Below are 24175 nucleotides of genomic sequence, written 5' to 3' on the forward strand. Positions count from 1 at the left end.
GCCACTCTTCCCCAGCCTGAACAATCCCAGTTCTCTTTGCCTTTCTGCACAGAAATATTCCATCTCTCTAATCAGTTTGTGTCCTCCTCCAACAGTTCCATGTCCTTCCTGTGCAGGGGACCCCAGATCTGGATGCAGGGCTCCAGGTGGGTTGTCACCAGAACAGAGCAGAGGGGCAAAATTCCCTCCCTCCCCTGCTGCCCACACTGCTTTGGATGCAGCCCAGGACACATTTGGCTCTCTGGGATGTGAGTGCCCATGGTTGGGTCATGTCCAGCCTCTCATCCACACCACCCTGAAGTCCTTCTCACAGGGTTCTTAATCTGTTCAGGTGAGATACTGCAGAACCTGTGTGAGAAATAAAGGCTCTATTGCCTTTTCTGCTGTGGAAATTTCTCAGGGCAAAGGTCAACCACCAGTTCGTGTGTGGGACAGTGAGAACCAATGGCTAATTAGGAGCTGCGTGATCCAGACTGTTCTACCCCAGTTTGTCCTTGTACAATCAGTGTACAATGTACAAATCCTAAGAGCTTGTGGGATGAAAAGGTGTTGCCATTCCCACCCACAACATTTGGGGTAAGTTTCATCCCAGTTGACCTTAATTGTGTCCAGGGCATCCACCAGCTCCCTAGACAACAACTTTTGCATTTGGCTAAACAATACAAAGAATATGTTTTGTTTGCCACACCTTAAAAACACAGAGTTCACTGTAATTTCACAATTACAAGCCACTCTTCCAGGGTGTCAGCAACGTTTCATTTTTCCTCCATATATAAGCTGCACCGGATTGTAAGCCGCCCTTTTGTTCGCAGCGAGGATCCACATGCAACTTTCACAAAGTTGCCAATTAGTAACAGAATCGCAGGATTGCGGAGTTTATTGGCTTGGCCCTGCTCGGGGCGGCCACCAGGGAGCGGCCCCGGCCCCTCTCGCTGCAGCCACCAGGAAGCGGGAGAACAGCGGGCCCAGGTGCCGCTGCCAGCGCGCTTGTCGGGGCTGGGCAGCACCACTGTGCTTGTGGGGGTCAGGTAGTGCTGCTGCACTTGCTGGGGTTGGGTAGCACCGCCACGCTTGCAGGCTCTCACTTCCAGGTTTGGAAATTTCCTAAATTTGTTCATATATTAGCCGCTCCTGAGCGTACGCCGCACTTCCAGGTTGGGAGCGAAATTTTAGTCAAAATGGTGCAGCTTATAAGCGTGAAATTACTGTAGTACTTTTTTTTTCCCCATATGAAGATTCCCTTCAGTCTATGTATAAGAGGTCACTTTGGAAGGTCATTACTCCTGAAAAGACTTAGGCTGTCTCTGAGTGCTTACACTTTAAAGGAACAACCAAGAGAATCACAGTTATCTATCACTATTCCCTGGCCAGAATTTTCCCATCCTGTGCAAACACTGCCAGGAAACAAATTTTTGTTTCATTTTATTTTAGGCAACAAAATAATTCCTTCCAAGCAGTCAAGTTTTTGAAAATGTGAATTCTTGTTGATATTCAGTTTTTTTGGAAATGCAGCCTTAGTGTAACACTTGTGTGAAGTCCAAGGACCTTTGAAAATCTGGCCCTCATGCGAGCCAGTGCCAGATACACAACATGTCGTATATACATGTGCTGAACATTCAGTACCTAAAAACCTGGGCATACAATCTTCCAAAAAGCTGGCAGTAACTATGCAAGTAAGTCATTTACCAGTACAAATACGGGATCTTACTCAAAGCGGGAAACTAGGAATGCTCTGAATTTCCTGCAGTCTATGATACACAATGTCAGGGTGAATGTCTTTACTTTTCATTTTGGTCATTGTATCACTCAACAACTAAACAGGTGGTACATGAACAGTATGCAAAACATTTTAAAATGCCAGGAAAGGTACAGCAATACCAGCTGTTCTGGCCTGCTGACCTTGCTGTAGTTTAGATAACATTGAAAGATGCTATGCCATTTTATTCTTTTTTTTTTCCCTTCTAAGTCCTCTTTTGATGTCACCTTTACAAACAAGAAGCTAAAACTAGGAAATTAAACTTAAATGCTTTAAATGCAAGAAGAACTCTACACATTCTACCTTGCTCATTTAGTACTAAAGATAGAAAAATAACGCAACCTGCGAAAGTGCTGCCTCCATAGCCTTATTATCCTTCCCAGATCTATAGCCAAATATCTCTATAGCACATTAATTATGATCAGAATTTGGCTACAGGCGATTATATAAAATAAATTAGCAAAAATGCTCCTCCTCAGATGAACTATGGGTGTGTCACCTCTAAAGCCAAAGAAGCTCCTGAATAAGAATTGAAAAGGTATGTGCTTTGTCACCTGTAAGTATTTCTTGCTGGACAAAGGGGAGAGGCCAGGAGCAGACAAGTCCTTGGGCCAGTTTTTCCAGCCAAACCCACACTGCAGATGATGATACACAAAAATAGGGAAGCTAGAAATACTCCTGCACCAACATAAGGCTCTTGCTCTTGTCCTTGCTTCAAACACATACATTTTTCCTAATATCTAAGCTTCTAGAAAGTGAAACAAAGTAAAAGTTACAAACAACAAGGGTTCATCAGCATTAACAGATCAAAACCCACTACAAAATTACAAAATATGCCAAAACTAAGGGTTAAATTAACCCATGATCTGGTTATTTTATTTTCTGGTTATAGTTATTTTAATCTACATTTCTTATGCACATCTCATGACACTTTTCTACTTCAGGTTGACTTTAGCATGCACAGCTCACTCCTGCTTCACTGCAAGGGCTAAACTACTTCCATTTTGGATTGTCAGCTACCTGCACATCTCTAGTTTTATGGTTTGCATACATAAAAGCATAAGTGTCTCATAAAAACCATGATCTTAAAAATATTTGAGGATTTCAAGTAAGTTGGGGGATCTTTGCATGAGGGCACACCACACCACAAAGGGGCATTTAGCAAAGTGGGCCCAGTAAATATAGGAAAAAACCTTTTAAGGCCACCTGGTCCTTACAGGACAATGCTTCCCCCATATTTGACCTGTTTTTTAAGAACGAACAAAAGGTACTTCTAACATCCCCCTTAGCTCAGGTTCTCCCTCAGTGAGCCAATAAGCCTTCAATTAAGCTATCTGAATTACTTTTTAAATTAAGAGAGCAGTACACATTTCTGCAAATGAGAACAATAAGAGGTTTTTGGCAATGATCCTGCTCACTAATTATAATATTTTACACTTATGCACTGCCTTTCATCTCCCAGGGTCCCAGGTGCTTCACTACACAGTGGGCTCTGCTCACAACTGCTGCCTCCCTGTCATGTCATTTTTGCTCACAGGACGTGCAGAGTCTGACCGACTTCACAGGTGTTTGCCTCACACACAGAGATGCTATACTCAATAAATTTCATTAGCATAGAGAGCATAGGAATAAAACATTCAGGTCAAGGAAACTGGCCTGATCCAATGAAATCTGGTTGAAAAAGGAAAATGTTACAGCCAGGTAAACCTACAGTACCTTAAAAGCAATGGCAGTAACTAATATACATCTCCTAAACTCCTCCTGAGAGCAGTGATGTTCCTGGTGTTCACAGTTTCACATTAAAATCCCTGCCACTGGTAAAGCCACTCACACTGCACAGTTAATCCCAGCTACCTTAGGCTATGAGGACATTAGTCAAAACCAGAGGCCGTATGCCAGCATTCCTTATGGTTGTGGCCCTCCCCTCCCCACAGGTTGACCACACAAAGCGAACGACTATTGCCATGCTGTCACTGAAGGACAAAAATCAGCTCTCCCAATCAAGAAACCATGGTTAGCCTCTGTCTGGGCACCACCTGTTGACAAAACAGCAGTAAAAAGTCAGCTCAACTACATTAACTGAAGTAAAACCACTCCCAGCAAAAACATCTCCAGCTGAGAAAGCCCCCACAACACAGCCATGCAGACTCCACCGAATCCCCTGCTGGTCTTCATTTCTAACCAACAAAAACTGGGAAGATGGAGCAACTCCCACAGTCAAGGTCTTGGCAGAAAAACAGTGCCTGCCCTCCTGCACACCCCCCCCACCAAAATCACAGCTGGGCTCAGCATGGGGCCATTTTTTGACAGGCTTTTTTCTATTAAATAGAAGGGATTATTATTTTGTTTTGTGCTAACAACTGTGAAATGCTTTTTTTACCCCTGCAAAGCACTGCCATCCCTTAGACCCCAGACTTTCTGTTAGTGCAGAGCTGTACAATCCATCTTGGAAACCTGTGATTTTGTCCATTGTGCTGGTTGAGTTGTGAGCACAGCTGTAATGGGAGCTCTCATCGACCCATTATTTCATAACCAGGCACTCCACTAAAGTCACTGTTTGTCCATTTAGATTAGAAAGAAAAGAGAATGTCAGCAGTGCTTCAGCACCTTTTAGACATTTGGTAAGTGGATGTGTACATAATCATATGCTGAACAGGAAAGGGGGATGCAGTGATCTGCAGGAGGTGGTTCTGGCACCAGCCATGGCCACTCAGGTTACAGGTCCAGCAGCACAAGCATATGCTGCTCACACATCTCTTACAGAAATATCAGGAGTTTGGGTCCCATCAGAGTCACACAGGCTTTAACCGGAGACAAACTTCAAAGTTTTCTTGATTTACACACATGTGAGATCAAAATAAGCCCCCCATCATCTTCAGCTCATTGTAAACCAAAAAAATTTTTGCAAATCTGACTGGCCCAAAAATCAAAGTCCCTGAGCCTTTGCAGGGAGGCAGTAAATCTGAAACCTTCACAGATTTTTTTTTTTCCCCAATAATTACCAGTCGGACTTGTGTTTCTCATTTCTTTCCATGTAATCACAATATTAAAAGAAACATGGTAAAAAGTGTGACAAGACAGAGAAATTTTAATTTCTGCAAGGGAAAAGTATGAAACAAGGAAGACTCATACTCTGCTGAGACACCTCACATCCAGTGCTCAATAAAGTAGCCTGCAGAGCATACAATTTGCATAATGTTAAATTAGTGGCATAAATGTATGCTAATCGTACCCAGCTGCAAGCACCTTGCTTTATCTCATTTGCTTAGTACAATGAAGTGATATAAAAAATTAAAGATAAGTTTGTGTTGCAAAACTTAAAGGCAAATCCAAAGTTCCTTGAACTTGAAGCATGTTCTCAGTTTGGGATCTTTAGATTTCAGGCACAGGAGTCCCTGGAGTCTCTTTAACTTTCCCAACACGACCTCACTGCCAGCCTATCTCTTCAAAGACCTGCTGATCTACTGTTCTCAACACACCATTTTCATCTTGCAGACTTTCTATCAGCTTTCATGAAGTTCCAGATCAAGTAGAAGTGGTTTTTAAATCGTTTAAAGCTTAAGTTGCCACCATCAGGAATTAAGCAGAGCAAAGCATCTAACCTGACTGGAGGTGACAGGTCCCTTTGTAATAAAAAAATCCAAAAATAAGGAGTTTCTAAACTAATTTCCCCAAAAGGCAGGGCTATTCATGACTACAGCTTGGGTTATAGCAAGTCTATGGACTATGGGAATATGGAAACATTAACTACTGACCAGAACACATGCTTTCCGACTCATTTCTTCACAGGTGTTTAGAAAATACTGTAAAGTGCAAGTAAACAGAAATTTTACATTAATTTCTGGTATTTTGCTGAAGGAAAAAAGATACCTTTAAATCTCTGCATTAGCAAACCCAGATCATTTGCAGATACATATACCACTCCAGACTCTGCAGGAAGAAAGCAAATCAAACACAAATAAAAGCAGAAGCTGAGGCACAAACCAAATGAATATTACTTAAGTAAGGGACTTAACAAAATCTAAGGTACAATTTTTATAGCCTGGTGATGGTAACAAGAGTGGTAATGACTTTAAGGGAATGCTATAGGGCTTTCTATGTCAAAATAAATGTGGACTCATTGCAAAAGATTTGTAAATGAGAGAAGTGAGATCTTTGCATACTTCTTGCACATATACGTAAGAATACAAGAAAGTTCATACCTAAAAAGCAGCTTTTTTGGTATGGGTACTGCATGTGTATGCATTGTCTGTTGATAGAAAACCAAAATAGATTAGGAAAATCAATATTCAATTGCTTTTCTAGATTTTTATCCACTGTAGCACACAAAAGCAATTTAGGTCCTGGCTGCACTGGATCCTTACTTCAGCATTTATTAGATGAGTATATTTGTCATTCCTTCTGACAAACAGTACATAACAGGTGGCAAATCAAGATAGTTTTATATTTAGTAAATTTTTTAAATGTAAGCAAAACAGGAAATATTTTTAAGAACCACATTTCATTTATGACGCTAGGAGAGGCAAGAGTGAGAAAAAGCATCAGCCATTCTTAACCATGACCACAACCATTTGTATTCCAGGAGTCCACAGGCTTTCTAAAATGTCACCACTAGAAAATGAGGAAGAAATGCTGGTGTCAGGATTAGCTGACTGTTCCACACATTTGAATAAACACTGTGTCCAAGACCACGCTGTATGAAGAGCATCATTCTCCCACAGCGACATTGACTGGTTTGCAGACTAATGCTACAGAAACAAGAAAAAGCCAGAGTTTTATGCTGGTCTGCAGAAGAGAAATGAAAATTAGTTTTAACCACAAAGTACATCAAAAGACTCTGGTAATCTCACATGATGAAACAGTTTGGGTGTTGAAATCTGGCTGCAGTTGAGTATACCATCTATTTTTAACATAATAAAATTATATTCGAGTTATCTGACCAGGATTTAGGTCAACTAAGAGTACTTATTTCCTAACAAAGATTTAAAATTTTTTTCCACTTTAATCTGTGTTTCCCTTCTATCTTTTACATAATGTCAACTACACCAATTGTCATGTTATATCGAAATAACCAACATTTGCCTTTTGACTGTATCAAGGACTCTGATTTTTCATCCATGTCCTGCATGGATGTGTTCCTGTCTTCCTCTGTTTTCAGTACTCAGTAGGATGCGTACGAAATTCATATATTACTGTTTTTCAGAGACTCCTGAAATTGCAGCACAGTGAAAAGAAAATGAGCCACAACTCCAGGAGAAGGAATCCCCACTGAAGAGTAAGGGCAAACACACAAATTTCCTGGTACTGGGAATAAACAGCAAGTTGAAACATATCACTAGATGGACTGCAGCATCTGCCTAGTGTGTTTTCATACACCGATTCAGATGAGAGCCAACAAAAAGGAGGACCATGGATCAGAATCAGTGAAAAGTTAAAACCAGAAGGAAGTTATATAGGAGATGCTTTACAGTCACACACTCAGGAGCCAGGAAAACAAAAATGAATAAAAGCAATTTGAAAATGTCCACAGATCTTTTAAAAATAAAATATCACAGACTGAGGAGACTTTGCATTATGAATAAGGCTAATGAAAGTAAGTTGACAGTGGCAAAAATTATGATTTCAACAACATTCATTTAGTGAAGCAAAAAATTAACAATTTCAGGGACAGAGATATATGTACCCGCTCCTGCCACATAAAATAGTACATTAGCAGAGCAGCTAATGTCCAAAACTTGCATATCACCTTCTTTTATTACTAAACTATATTCACATTCCCCCTGCTCTGTATTAAACTGGATGATTGCAATTGCTGCCTCAGCACTTCTTCAACGCTCTTTGGAATCCCAGAATATAAGGTATGCTGCTTCTTGGAAAAAAGACAGACCTGGTTTAGCAAAATTATTCAGCTTCCCTCTCCACATCCATAACAAACAGATCATCTGCTCAAAACACAAGGAAAGAGCTAAAATACCATTATTTCTAGGATATTTATGGTACTTACAAGATATCTATGCTCTAGAAACTGAATTGAGGACTTCATACAAGTCCTCCAACAGTTGTCAAGTGGTAATGGCTTTTACAGACTAGGAAAGATTAGTTTTTGTTTTTTTAATATAATATCTTATTCTCAACTGGAATAAAGTACTGAAAATGGCCTATTTCTGCAGAAGTCCTTTCCTTTTCTCATGCTTGAAGTCATCTGTACCTTTCAACACACTTGAAGCACTAAATAAGAATTCATCTAAGAAATTACTGATATTGTTTTAAAATAGCAAAATCACAACCCACATGTGTAATACTCATTATTATTAATGTAAAGTGCATGTATAGAGGAAGGAAGACTGTACACCCTGAGACCAAGTATTGCATTGCTCCATGAAATGGAAAAGAAAGTTACTGCCATTCATACCAAGCAACTGAAATACAAACCTTTCTTTCACACCACAGCAAAACTGTATCAAAGTGTGCTCCACAGCTAATGGTTTTCTTGATGGCACTACACCTGTTCATTTCATGAGATTTTAGTAGTTGGGATGAGAGAAACTGATCTTTAGAAGGATCTCTCAAAAATAATGGGGTTACTCCCTTAAACTTCATGACTGAAATATATTCAAAGATAATTTAAAGATCTCTCATAAATATAAATGTGTATTGTTATTAATTTTTTAAAAATACATATTAATTTCTCCAACCTCAAAGGGTCCTTCTTATCTTTCTTCTGGGGAGTAAAAAGAAAGTTCACAACATGCAAAAGGAATGCAATTCATCTTCACTAACATTGTTTGTGATTAGTACAACACTTAAACCCCAATTGATGAATGAATTAACTGGAAAAAAACCAAACAACAGATATTATTCTACACAACAAAAACTACAAGAACACTTGTAAGGGTTAAACAGTGAGGTCAAGATTGCTATGAACAGAAATATATTGCAAGTCCTGTTTCATAAATATTTGTGTATTTATGTTTATAAAACATCTGCACTGTTATTTCTGAGGAAAGCATAATTATGACTTGATGGGCATGTTAATAATCAGCATTCTTTCACTCTTATGAGGATCCTTATAAAATTGCATTTTTATTTGTGAAAGCTGCAGCTGTACTGAAACCTTACTCCTTCTTAGGACATGCATTTAACTTCTGAGCATATAGATGGTATCATTGTGTAAACTTATTTAAGAGGTCAAATCCATTCCTCTGGAGCTGTGTTAAAAATACCTATATCACAACACAAAATTTCTACTTCAAGACATCTTAATTGCCAGGAAGAGCCATTTTGTTTACCTTTTCTAAAAAAATAAGCAAACAATCAAACAACATTGCTAGCATTACAATAAACATCATGAAACTCAAATAATTATTCTGGGCATGTGTGTTTTCTCTGCCGATTGGATTTCAGTCGTGAGAAGTCCCCCGTTCTTTCACCCTGCAGCAGCCCAGACCTATTTATGGGGCTGTGCAGAGCCCAGAGCTCCCACCATGCAGCTTGTCTGCATGGTACTGAACACATTGATCACCTCAGGGACCCTCAGCTACACTACATGTAATTACTGAAATGACAGCAAAGTTGAGAAGAAATTTTGCCATGCACTGATTAATTTAGAAAACAAACCCAAAATACCTGTGGCTAAAACTCTGGGGACTTCTTCCTGCCTCCAGTTCTCCCCCAGGACCAATCCCCCATTCCCTCCCAGGCTGTGGAAACAGGCACTTCTCAAAAGAAGCAAAGCTGCCCATCCTGTGTCACTCCAGGGACACCCCATCTTTCCTACAAGCAGCCATAGCTGCATGCACAATGTGGTACAGACCACAAGCCCAAACCAACTGACCCAGATTAGTTTCCTCTGAAGAGATCATGATTTCTTTAATCTAAAGGAATCCTCCTGTCTCCAAACTCTCTTTCCTCAAAAGAAAAGGCTTCCTCCTATATCCAGGGTTTAAAAACAAAACATGCTCACAACCTGGGAAACTAAAAAGACAAACTGATCACTATCACAGATATTACCTTTTACTCAGTACCAACTGCTGTAATTTAATCTCATATTCTCTAAATTACAGTTTAGTTATTTGTAGTTTAAAAATCGGATGGGATAATGAACCCTTTCCATCTTTTATGTCTTTGCCTCATCCACATGCCTGTGCCAAAAGCCATCACAATATATGGCACACAAGAGTAGCAAAAGAATGTTATTTTCACCACTCCCAATGGCAAAGATCTTCTGAAAAAAAAATTTTTTGCATACATTTGGCCTTCTAAGTCTGAGATCTTCTGGAAAGAAATCACCACACTTTAACACCCTGAACATGAGTTTTCAATTGACATCCAAACAGACTGCTCTCTCACTTTTTGTCTGGAATAAAATATACTTAATTTTGAACTGTAAAAGTAAATAACATAAGTACGCACATTCTGGGAGTTAGGTGTAAATGACAAAAACATACGTTACACCAGTGTTTATGCAGAAGCATAGATCACATTTCTTGAAACACTCTGGTTATTGTCTTTCTAAGCACTGCTACAATCCCTTGAATATGAATGATGGTTCCTGTAAAAGAAATACCACAAAATCATCCTACATAGCTGGCTGCAGTGTACTACTCCGAGGGCGAATTGTACACAGTCCACAGAGTGTGGGACTGGGAAAACCCAGGGTCTGCTTTTAGCCTTGTTGCTGCCTCATGTGCAGTTACAGCAGCTTTTCATAGGGAAGTCTAACATTTGTGTCCCATTTCCACCCATGCAGAATGGGAATAATTACTTTTTTTTTAACAAAGCATTTTGTGACCAACAGGTGAAAACATAGTAATACAAGCTTATTTTGTCCAATCTGTCAAGCTTTCTCCATGCAATCTCATTTGTATTATTCATGCATGAAGGATGCAAGAGAAAGATACTTCAGCACCTCAGTGCTAAAATTGCTCTCCTCTGCTATTCCCTGCTGCTGCTGTAACATATTTTGCGGCCAGACTCCAGTACGGCTGGTGTTAAACAAACAGGAATGGTACCTACATCTGCTCAGAACAGGGTTGCCTAGCAACTGCAATCAAAGGGTGTTCTACCTTCACCAGTCTACTGCAAATTAATAGCATTTTCTCTACAATATTCTAACACTTTTAGTGGCTGTATTAATGGTTTATTATTATTGTTATTATTTTTATTTTGTAGCTCATGTGTTACATTTCATGATCTGATTCAGGCAAAAAACAGAACAACTAGAAAACGTCAGATTATGAAGCACAAAAAGGTTCAGAGACTTGTTTGATGTAGAAATATTCTTTGACAGCTCATTGCATTTATTTACTATACCCTTTTCTTCTGTCATTTCAGATGCTATTTCAGCTGCCCCACAGGAACATGAAGCCATTAGCCTGAATTATCATTCTGAATGCAAATTTCACAAGGTAACACCAAATCATGAAGGTTTTGATTCCTGTATTTACTGAGATGCTTTCCCTTTAGAGAGGTTTCACGTCTGCTATTTGTTTGCATATTAACAGCATTGATTTTCAGTATACCTGACATCACAGTGTTCATTTATCATATGTGTAATAGCTGAATACCAGAAGATGTGCTGCAGAGTGCATGCCAACACACAGAAATTAGCATCTGAGATATTAAAAGGCTATGCAAGCAAGGAACCAAATCAATCAAACACTGAGCAAAGAAAGCTGGTAGAGCCTATTCATCAGGTTTCAGCAAGTTTCATTTCCAACCATACTGAAATAGGAACAGAATTTTGATTTAAAAGGCTTTTACTGAAGACAGTGAAGCAAGTAAGCTGGGACTTACTGGTGAACATTAAAGGTATCATACTCTCCTCATCATAAAATAGCCATCTTTGCAAGCAGGAAGGATCAAAGAGTCTGGTAGAACACAGATGTGCCTATTTACATCCTTTCTCTTCCGCTATGTCAAGGTATACTTTCACCAAGTCTGCATCTGAGCCTGAGAATGTCCTGTCTACAGCCAGCCCTCAGAATATCCTCCCTTTGATGCAGCTGCCCTTTGCTCTCCATCTTCCACACCACACACATTGCCCATGTGTATTTAAATGGTATACAATTTTTTAAATTCCTCCGTCTCCCCTCAACCTTCCATGTATTAATTGTTAAAGGGAAAAGGGCTTTGCCATTTGCTAGATGTAAGCATTTACCTGGATAGCAGCCAGTGGAGCAGATTGTTATGCAAACACCCTGATGGAACAAAGCCAAGCATGAAGCAGCAACAGAGAGAAGAATATACCTGTACTCAAGCAGTAATCTCCTGTAGGAGTCCAGGTAAAGTCAGGAATCAACAAAATGAGCAAGATTTCATTTGTTGTGTCCATAAGTCTAATAAAGGTGAAGTAGTTGAAAGTGCTTTGCTTTGAAGATTTTGTTTCTCCTCATTTCTTCTCCCTCATATCAGTGCCCCCTGCTCTGTGCAGTCCAACATCAAAAGCAACTCTAGCAAAAACAGCTCCTTGATTTTTCTGCTGTGCTCATCTCTGATTAAAGGGTGAACTTTAATGCAAACAGCACTTCATCCGAGGTCAGGAATTCACAGAAAACCACCAAAATGGTAAGATGCAAGGTGGACTTCTGATACTTCCAGAAACTACTGGAGACTTGAGCCATGTATGCAGTGACTACAATTTAGCAGCATCTGTTGCTTGTATCAGTTTTCATAATCTTAAAAGATGCACTATATTTGTGCAGTTCCCTCAGCAGAAGAACTGCAGCCTATCCTGTGACAATAGCAGCTAAAGACCCAGAAGTCTGATACAAGATTGCTTAATAATTGTACAAGTTTTGAAAATTAACTTTAAAATCATATCTAAACTGTTTAGAGATAGGGGCTTGTTTGCTTCTGTAAAGACATGTTAAATTATTGTTCTTTCAACCCAAGAAAAATAGCTGTGGTAAAGACTAACAAAATTCAGTTGAAAACTACATTTCTTCACACTTGATTTATCCAGTCAGGAGAGGTCTAAAGTGGGGATTCTCTAGAATGTAAACTGCCCCAAACCTCAATCCTTCTTTCAGATACCCAATTCAGATCTACCACACCTTTATGAATGAAGAAGGAAGAAGAGTCCAAATGTGAGAGCACCACTGACTCACAAACTGGTGTTGATGTTCCCTGCTGTTTTCCAATTCCTTTAGCAATAATTTCCATTTCTGCTTCTGAGTTTATGATGTGTCATACTCCCTTGTGCATTATTTAAGATTTCCTTCACTGAATTGGATCAAGCACTAATCACCACAGTATGTAAGCCCTTTCCTGTATCATGTGTGCTGCTTAAAAACTGCACTGGACTTCACTGATGCCCTCTCTTCTCCAGCTGAGCTACCCAATACATCTTTTCTGTTTTATCTTTCCATCAATGGATCATTCTCTTACTTCATGGGAATTTAATATCTTTGAGAGCCTTTCATGAGAGCCTTCCCTTACATGCACTTGCAGAGATCATCAGGGAATTACACTGATTTCTGAAGAATATCTTCCCTTTACAATTGCAGTGCTGGCTCTTCTCCATACAGCCTTTAAACTCACATAAATTAAGGGTCACATACCCATAATTTTCAATCTTTACAATAGTTCCTATTCAATTCCTCTGAAATACTGCTTTGTGATTTACCTTGGAGCTTTGATTTTGTTTTATTAATTTTTTAACAAGGATGTCATTAGCCTCTTGAAGCCACAAGGTAACAAAGCAGCTTAACAGTAAGTTGCATATGAAATAGTTTGGCTACTTCTTCACATTCCTGGTGATAATGCCCTGTTAACTTTTCTTATTGGATCCACACCTTGTTCAAATTGAAACTGATCTTTCCTGTAAAGGAGAATTAGTTGGACCTAGTGCCTTCTAGAATGTTGTCAAAAATTGTAAAGAAAATTCTGCACAGAGCAGTCCTACAGCAGCTAAATTTATCTTATTTATCTTATTTATGTAGTTCTTTTTACAGAGACATTACATAAGCACGAGTTTCATAAAAGCACAGAACAGGTGGGGAGTCTTCTACTGAGATAAAAACTGATAAAAAATTAATTATGGCAAAGATACAAGGTAGCACTAATATCTTTATAAAAGATGCTTTTTGTTCTTTGATCTCATACAAAAGACTATCAGAAACACATTTATGCCAAACAATACAGAATTCTACAAGTATTACAAAAAACCAAAAAACTCAGCAATTATTTACTTGTCTCTGCAGGCAGCCCTACCAGACTCTATGACCTTCCCTGAGGCAGGACTATGACGTGAAGTCCCTCAGGGGCACAAGAAAGGAGTGACCCGATGGGTGAGGACAGACTGGTGCTGGGTTTTATTCCACTGGAAGAGGCAGCCACTGCAGCTGGGATGGTCAGAGAGAGCCCAGTGTGAGACTGGGACGTGCCAAGGGCAAGCGCTACACGTGCACAGCAAAAGAAAATGGGACAAAGTCGTACCTCAAAGGGTGCCTTGGTGGCAACACAGCTTCTGAAGGCTTTTACTGCACTGGTAACACTTAACAGCACCTGGAAGCTTATACTGACTCAGAGGTGCACTCAAACTAAATCCAGCCTTTCCTTTGCAAGAAACACATTCAGAGACCTAAGTCTGTTCAATGAGTATTAATTTGTTCATGAAGCTGACAGGTGATTTTCCTCTTCAATCTACATTATATTGCTTGTTCCTTTTGTTGGTTTCTGGGGAAAAAAAGCAGCAGCAGCCCTTATTTAAAAACAAACCAAAAAACCCCTCATGATGAGATTGACACCAAAGAAACTTGTTTCTCATCAGTAATTGCTTCCCCCTGGGCTTGACAATGTTTGCAAATGAAAGCTTTTCCTTCATATATGGCTTGACCTATCATGAATTATAACTGCTGCTACTAATTCACTCCTCCCTGCACACAAGGCTTGCTATCTCAATTTTGTACTGTAATTAACTATTTTCTGATGGCACGTTATTTATTATTTGTCACCTTCAGCTCTCCTGGTGTTTATACATCTCCACATATTAGCAGGCAATTCAAAAACTGTTATTAGCAATATTAATATCCTAAGAGCTTGTTTGATGAGACTGAGACATGGGGTTGGACTGCTTAACTGCAAAGAATAAGGGGTGAGTTTGTTTCGTTGGGTTTTTTAAATTTGTGCTTTATCTACCACCTTGCAGTCTTTGTTCACAAAGATCTTAAGCAGTCAAAGAGGAAATATTAAAAAAAAGTAAAATTTATAACTAATCTCATTTGACCATTACAAAACTACCAAAGAGTGAAACAAAGAAAAAAGAATATGTATAATGTTATTTTACTTTTTTATTAATTCTTGCTCTTAAAAAAAAAAAGCCACAACTTTCCTCCCAAGACCAGCTTCCAAGATAAGTAGGAGCTGTTGCACTAGAAAGAAAATCAGGATCAAACAAAAGAGGAATGCCATATCTCAGAAATTTAAACCTAACTGCCCACATGATTCTTCCAAAACTTCAAGGTTGTGTTTTCTTCCTTACTGCTCTTCTCTATATTCTTATCTATACCAATACTACAACAGCAACATTCAGTGCAACCCTTGAAAACTTCTGTGATTTGGTACTAACTGAGAATTTGACCCAGGAGATAAAGGAATTCACTCACAGGCTCAACTCACTGTGCTTCAAAGCTGGAAATAAAAACCTTTCAACTACAATCCTAGCTTGCCACACTTAAAAACCTTAAGCCAGTCAGCTTCCCATTTTGATTCTTGCTCCACATATCCCCTGATCTCCTTAACACCCCCATCTCCCTTCCCTCTTCCCCCAAAGAGCACTGGGGGCAAGAGGGGCTGCCTGCACCTTTGTGGGCTCAGGAGCCAAGGATCAGGCAACCCTCTAGCACTCCTCAGGAAGGGCTAGCAGAGCTCAGAGCCCTGGGGACAGTGGGACAGACACAGAAGGAGTGGGTGAGAGACAGAGCCCAGTGGGCATGGGAGCAGGAAGAACAGACAGATGAGAGGGGATCCATTTTGTTCAGTGTTCTCCTTAAAATATCACTGATGATTAAAAGCATCTGCTGAAAGGAAACTGTGTAGGACCAGGATGTTTTTTTTACAGAGAAGATGGTTACAAAGCCCCCCATGTGCTGCACAGTGCTCACAGCCCTGGGGCAGCAGGGGCTGACTGAGAGAACTCCCAGACCCCAGAAGCTCTTGGCAAGGCACAGTTAAACCTTAAGCTGAGTTCTGAGATGGCTTCAGGTATGTACGAGGAGACAAAGCAGCAGTTGTTCTTCCCCAAAATTATTTGCTGATGTAACAAACCACGTTTAGAAAGACATAAGTATCTAGATTAACAATACTCTTTAGAGGCTCCACATGCGAAGCACCTGTAACCATCAATAAGTATTTTCTTTTATTATAGACAATAAAGCTTGAAATTACATGCACAATGTAGTAATGAAAAATAAATTGCACGCTGCATAACTATTAGTGCACACTAACATAGTCGCATTTTTGATTGCTAAAGCTTTTGTTATCCAAAAAGTCAGAGCTTTTCCCATTTTGCTAACCCATGAGAAAAGGAATTGCCTTGGCAATGGTAACTTACTTGGGGTTGAAGTGCATCCAAAAGCCAGGACCTGCAAACCTCTTATTTCTCACTTACTGTTAATTTAAACCTAATCTCTTTGTTTCTAAAGATTTGATTCAGGCCCTTTGGTGCATGCTGGACTAGAAATATATTGAAAACTACAGTTTTAAAAAGAGCATTTTATAGACATCCCATATCACAGCAAATTTCATCAGCTTCTTTTAAAATACATAAATGAAAATATGCATTTTGTGTCCAACATTTAAATCAATGTAATTCACGTAGTGCAATGTAGTTAAGACCCTAATTAGCTTTTCTGACAAATGGTAAATTTTCAGCAATTCATGGTCCTGAAAAAATTTTCATTTATTCTCTACTCTTACTACTCTCTTTTTCAGACATAAAGCTATGTATATTTATGTCTATTTTTCCCCCTCAACAGAAGAAATAAATTAACAGCATCAGGAAAATGGGATTTTACAATGAGTTAGCATTTATCACACCAAACCACTAAGACGTCTTGCTCAGCTGGAACTGTGCACATTCCCAGATGGTGTATTGGATTATAATTTCACAAAATGAGTTTACTCTCTCAACAGTTTCTTTTGCAATTTCCTCTGAAAAGTCATCTAAATACTTCCACAGTTTCTATTCCTACTCCCTGTGGAGTCTCCCATATCTTTTCTGTATGGCATTATTTTATTTTGCTATCATGGAATATTTTATGTAGAGGTTATGCTACTGAAATTCTCTTATAGCATTCTTTTATTCTTTCATTATAATATTTACATTAATTTCTTTACAAGTTGGCTTTTAATTTTTTTTTATTCAATACCTTTCACACAGTTCATGTTTACTGTACCTGATAGCTTTCATAATTAGACTGACTTGACATGCCCATGAAGGACAATGAAAAGTAAAAATTTATCTGTGTTGGCTTTGAGGCCAGAGATGGTTTGTGTTTACCTGCAGCCACATGAGGAACCTGACACCAACTGGGTTCATGACCTGTGAGCAATGGATTCTATATTAAGTATATCAAGAAAAGAAACAGGCTTACAGCTAAATTAGCAGGTTACTTTGCTCAGAGCATAAGTTATTCTTAAAAACGGGTTTTATCTGGCCTTAGGTCTTGTCAGTCGCATTATATAATCCAACAACCACGGACTGACATTATCCTCCCTTTGTTCTCAAATGAAGATTTCTCAGTGATTTACTGATTTTGTTTGCACAAGGGGAAGGAAGCTCACGTGCAATTTTTGGTGGTGGGACATTACAGCCTCTCATTAATTTAACATCTCCTGTTAAATTGGAATGTGGCTTATTTTGCTAAAATATTTGCATATTCCAGAAGTTCAAAAATTCATTGTTTGCTGTGCACATACATTCAATATACCTCAAATAGCAGTGGACCAAGCTCACACAATTAACACAGCAGTGACACCTTTGCTACTGCAGACCTCCAGAATTAGCCCATTTTTTGTAGATGCTGAAACAAAACAATTTCTGATAAGCACCACTCTTGTTCTCAGAGCTAAGTAATGAAACACAGCCATATAATCTGAAAATAATTTTGCTAAGTGAATGCAAGCAAGTTTGATATCAAGCTAAGCCTCTTTATTTGGTTATAATCACTGTGTGGATGCCTGTTCTAGCCACATAGGGCATGTGCAAGTTGCTCAGTCAAACATCATTTCTGGTTAATGACAGAACAGCTCTTACATAACACATAAAAGTTGGCTTGGCCTTTACACTCCACCTTGTGCAATGTCTCAAATAGTTTAGCTTGCACAATGTACTAAAGAAAAAAAAATTAGGAATCTACAATCTTAACAAATATGAACCAGTAACGAATTGTTACTGTTCCACTGTAATCTCTGCTGTCTACTACATCACTTCCTGAACATGGAAGTGAGAAAATAAGGTGGTAATATTTAAATTAATACACTGTATAATTAATTTTATATACACAAGTACATGTGCTGCTCTTACAAAATCTTGCACACAGTGAAACTATTTAAGTGTAATTGGAACTGACACACTGATCAAAGCACCTGGAAAGCAACCATGTTTAGAAATGGAGCTATGCTTTTTCCTTCTGCCTTACTGGAGCTCTGGTGACTAATCTGTAAAAGTATTCATGCATTTCTCTTTAATTTTCTCTTTTCAACAATTTACTCTCTTAACGCAACAGGTTAACCTTCACAAAAAGTGTCATGAAGAAAATAATTTAAAATTGTTTCAAAGTTCACAAATTTGGTATTTAACATAAATATGCAAATCCACAAAACTGTAAATGGATAAATTTACTTTTTAGTTAACAAGTGTAGTTCTTGGATGTTTTTTGTTTTCCTCATGTATTTTATATTTTCCAGATAACAGATTTTACTAGCAATGGTTCAACCCATGAAGGCTGCATACTGGAATTAACATGCATAAATACATTTATACTCCTAGACGTAAAAGATCTACATCACATCATCACACATCATATATGATCTATATCATGCTATCATAAGATCATATACACATATATGCCTATTTATACACACATATATGCACATACTCCTATATACACAAATAACCTGAGACCCAAAGGCACTAGAGCATTTAAGCAAAGCATGAGAAGTAACAGGATATCTGTGAGTTGGTAGATCTGAAGATCAACCGCTGGCCTGGCAAAGAAGTGCTTTTTCTCTGGCAGTTTGTGAACTTATGCTCTTAGATGTGAGTCATATGTCAGACTATATCACACACACACATAAAATAACACATCATTTACAAATTACAGACATTTCACATCTAACCATTTCTGGAACATGATGGAATCCAAACCTTCAGTACTACAGGAAAGTTCATTGCAGAGACAATTGAACAGAGTAGAAGATGCCTTTCCCAAGATACTCTCCCAAATTATCTTGGGTTGTTTGCTAATCGGACAGAAAAGCATTAATCATGTTTCAAAGGAATTTCCTGTCAAGACTAAGATATGTGAAGGACAAACAGTCAGGCTGTGGTTATTTAGTCATCTCAGATGGCTAAAGACATGCCTTTTCCCCAGCACTTTAAGCCCCACTTTCCACTAGAGATGCATAGCTGTCCTGGTTTTTGATGGGATAGAATTAATTTGGTTCTGAATAACTAGTAAAGGGCTGTGTTTTGGATTTGAGCTGAAGACAGTGTTGATAAAACAGATGTTTTAGTTAATAATGAACACTGTTTGCATGCTGCTAAGGCCTTTCCTGCTTCTCACCCCACCAGTAAGTGGGCTGGGAGTGCACAAGAAGCGGGGAGATGACACAGCTGACCCATGGGATATTTCACACTATACATCTCATACTCACTATATAAAGCTGGGAGAGGAGGGGGGGAATTCAGAGTGATGCTGTTTGTCTTCCCAAGTCACTGAACACCTGCCTGCCCATGGGAAGCAATGAATGTATTCCTTATTTTGCTTTGCTATTGTGCACAGTTTCTGGTTTCCCTATTAAACTTTTTTATCTCAACCCATGAGTTCTCTCACTTTTATCTTTTCCAATTCTCTCCCTGATGCCAGTGGTGGGGAAGTGAGTAAGTGCCTGCCTCAGGCTTGACTGCTGGCTGGGGCTAAACCATGAAAACAGCAGAGCCAATTGGGAAGATACCTTTTCCAAACACAGAGGAAAATAGAGTATTCAATTTTGACATAACTGGAGTTTCCAGTTCAGCCAAAGGTCTTTCTAATGCCTCAAGTACTCCATGACCTGGAGGCTTCAAAGACCAAATCATATGCCCCTGCCGTGCTTGATTCAGGGGCATACAACAAATCCCCTCTAGTCCCACTTCTGTCTTTAACCATCCCAGTTTCTCCAGTGGCAGACCCAACCTCAGACCTTGAGGAAATACCAGGTTGTAATACAGGTGAGGAGGTGGAGTTGTTAATTGTAGGGAGTTTTAGTATCTGAAGAGGCAGAAATTCTGGCCAGTCTATACTCTACAGGCACAGGAGGATGTCATATGCAGCACTGACCACCCTACCAGAGGTGACTTTTTTCTTTTTTCCAGTTCACCCTGAATGAACTAGAGCAAACAGGTGACACTCAGACACAGCTGCAGAAGAAATCCATAGCAGCATTTTGACGTTCATCAAAATAACGAGTTAAGGGTTCAGAGAAAGACATTTCCTGGTATTAGCGTTCTTTAATTATTGATCAAAAACAGCAGTTTATCAGAAAGCTGTTTCTCACAAATTTTGGCTACCCATACATAGCAAGAACACTTTTTGTCTCCATATTTCTCTCAAATACTACTTTTTCTTTTCCCCTCCAGCCCTTCCCAACCCCTCACCCACCTCAAGACACACACTTTGTATTCCTCTCTGTACAGTTCTTTCTGCTAGGAAACATTTGATTACATCTTCTTTCATGTTCAGACTTCTCTTTAAATTCTACTTGGATTTTTTTGGCTCTTTATTCTTGAAGTTGCCATTTCTGTGAATCATTAATTCAGAGATGCATGAACAATCTTACTTGATAGACTGTGTATTATGTTACCCCTCACTTTCCTCTGTTATCTTGCATTTTGTCAAATCAGGCTTCAAATTATGTCACAGCTACGCTTTCTGAATGGTTAATTTTTCACTTAGAGTTACACAGATGGGCAATTATTTTAAGGTTTGAATACCTGCCAACAATTTTAGTGGCATGAAGCTGATCTCCAAAGCCCACACAACCACAGGGAATACCAAAAACAGAAGACAACTCTGAATGTAAACTATACTGATTTTTATGGGTAGCAAAGTTTAAAGAAAAGTTTTCCATACCATTTAAAAAAAGCTTTCAAGCACTGCAAGCATCTGCTTCTGTACGTATGAACATGCAGAACTGCACATTTTAAATCCCAAAAAATATCTAGAGAGAACCAAACCAACTAATAGAACAGTATTTCATTTATTTGTGCATTTTAAAACAAGCACACTGCTCAGGGAAGAAGTGGGGTAACTATCCTTTAAGCTTCAAGTATTTATCTATAAAAATGAATAAAATGTAAGCATCACTCCTGAAGAAGCAATGTTACCTAGAGAAGTGGGAAGTGGGTCACTTTCCATGTCTTCTAGCCTGACAGCAGAACGGTCAGTGACTAATAAATCCTCTTTTAACTATCTGTTATTTATCCACTGAAACTGGGGCAAGAAATACAGAGTCCCTCAAATGAGCTTCTGAAGAACCATCCCTGCACTGTGGCTGTCTCCTGCTGCTGGCATACATTGATTCTGCATCCTGTCACTGCTATTGCTTCAATGTTGTACCACTTACAGAATAGCCCAGGGCACAACTGAGATCAAAAGACATCGCCAAACTTACTTCTACATTCACCATGAACAATAACACACATAACAGTACACAGAAAATGGTTTATCTAAATAAAGTCAAACAGCACCTAGCCAAGTCAGCCACCCATGTAAAACATCTCCTGCCTTCCCCTCCCTCCCCCTAAAAGCCCTCAAAAATTTTTACCAATTTTCCAAAACTCTGAAACAATCCACCAGAGTGTCTGAAAAATATACATTGAGAATTATTGACTTCTTGTTTTCAACAGGACGAGACAAAAACAGTGATAAGGATTAAACAAGACAAATCTAAAGTAGACTTTCAAGAGACAGCATTGCCTTGAAGTTGTCTACACTTCAAGGTGCTCAGGAAGAAATCTGATATCCTAAAAAATCATCTACAGAGAGACATGAATATTTGGCTCCAAATCTAACATAATTTTATATTAGATTTTAATATTTCCAAATTTAATATAAATAATTAAGTTAATAGCTAACTACATGAGTTAGTCTTGTCTGAAAAGAAAATTCAGAAACTGCTGCAAGCACTTCTCCAATGACATTGACTTTCTTAAGCATAGTATAGATTTCTCTCAACAGTGAACAATGGAACATGTGATGTTTCATAAGCAGACTCAGAAAAGTCTGGGTGTAGAACCACAAATTTCTAGAAGAATGCTCATTTTACCAGGACTTCGTTCAGTACTTTAGTAGACAATACTAGCAAGTGCCATCTCCATACAATATACACCATTAGAATAAAAGGGAAAGAATTCAGGAAAACCATAAGAACAAACCCTGCTATTATTTGAGTATTTCCCTGATTTTATAATAATGTTGTTTCATGGGAGGTTTTTTCACATAAGACTCTCTTTCCTTTGCTCCATTTATTTTCTACAAATTAAGAGAATGGTCCTGTTCATAGAAAGTCTGTTACAGAATTTTGAGGAAATCCTGACATTGATTTCAGGTGCATGAATTATGTGTTCATACATGAAAACATGACCAAGATGTGAGAGCAATAAAGATCCCTCTTGGCATGAGTGTCCTACTTACCAGTGAGTGAATAAGGATTGAGAAAGTGAAGGGAATACACCAGAACATGTCAGTCATTTATGATCAGCAAGGCCAACAATACATTCCAGTGCTAAGTTTTAAATTTCATTTCAATAAATTAATTATGCTGTAGAAGCAGAGTTGACTTCATAAACCACACACAGTTCTGATTCCAGAGCATGCAATAACTAAAGATACAGTCAGTAGCTGATGCAGAGATTTTCTGTTTTCAGGAGTGAAGTTAATTAACCTCTGTCTTTCCACAAACATTAAAAACAAGAAGCAGCCTTCTAGACTGTGATATTTGGCTAGAACTGGTTTACTAAAGCAGCTTATCTATTTACCATCACAGGGACTACCAAATGCATGTTCAACTCTCCATAGAGGATAGACTGACTGTTTTTCAGGCTCACAGCTACCTCACCCCAAATAGTCCCCAGATCTGAGTGGAGGTATTAATGGTGGTAAATCATCAGCCAAAGGGAAGGAAGACTGCACATCTCACAGAACCATGAGCTCAGTGAGTGACTTCACAGCAGATAATAAAATAAGCAGTAGTTAGCAAACAGACAGGGAGCACAAGAAAAAGCAATGTACTACAGGGGAAATCAGGCACATGATGAACTAAAAAAATTTCATCAGGAATTAATATGAACTCTTCTACTGCTCCCATTCAAATCAATGCTCTCTGATAAGAATATCTACATGATTGTGCTGGCCTTGCAACTAGGTGACTGCTAATTACTACCTAGACTGAGAAAGATGCCCCATTGTTTTAATACATGAAAGAGATCTGGGTTGACAACCTCTGCATAATTAGTTTCCTAACAAGAGAAAGGATTTCAGAGGAGATGCCTGAGGAGGAGGGAGGAAGGAGAGCCCCATATTTATAAACACATTTTTGTTAATTCTTTTCCCTCTGGTGACCTCTCCTTTGTTTTCTTGCACTGTAAGGGATGAGTTATCATTAATGACATAATGCATATTATTATTCATTAGCACTGTTTCTCTTATGTCAACCTGTCCTATCTCATTGACTTTCACATTTCTGTCAGAGAGACTCACTATATTTAAATACATATATAAATTGTCATTACAGTGTTTCTTTAAAAGAAAACTGCTACTACAGCTGACCAAAAAACTATCATTAAAACAATTTTCAATGACAGTATGTCTTTGAAGGCACTGTGTTTTTTCTAAGTATTATTAACTAATTTAAATTAACACCTAGAGTGTTTTTTCTTAAAATATTTTATTTCACAACAACATCTTTTGGAAAACATATTTTACTTAATTCGCTCATGAGTGTTCCCCATATTCATTCACACCACCACTGACAGTAGATTTCCACTGATAGCCCAGAATGGCAAGATACCACAATAACTTCATTCAGTATTACAAATGAATATTTAGGCTATACAAAAACATCACGGATGTCATTAACTACTAATACTCTTATGCCACTAATAATCAAAAAAATTTCTGCCAAGTCCCAGCAGCTGTAAAATCAAAGAGAAAG

The 24175-nt window shown here is 38.7% G+C and overlaps 1 protein-coding gene across 5 annotated transcripts in view; it reads right to left on the bottom strand.

The window, feature by feature from the left end:
• SMYD3 (SET and MYND domain containing 3) overlaps positions 1–24175 on the bottom strand; it is a 386727-nt gene that overhangs the window by 227196 nt on the left and 135356 nt on the right. The gene's annotated exons all lie outside the window — the stretch shown is intronic.

The sequence above is a fragment of the Catharus ustulatus genome, chromosome 3 (genome assembly GCF_009819885.2).
Source record: "Catharus ustulatus isolate bCatUst1 chromosome 3, bCatUst1.pri.v2, whole genome shotgun sequence".
Classification (NCBI taxonomy): domain Eukaryota; kingdom Metazoa; phylum Chordata; class Aves; order Passeriformes; family Turdidae; genus Catharus; species Catharus ustulatus.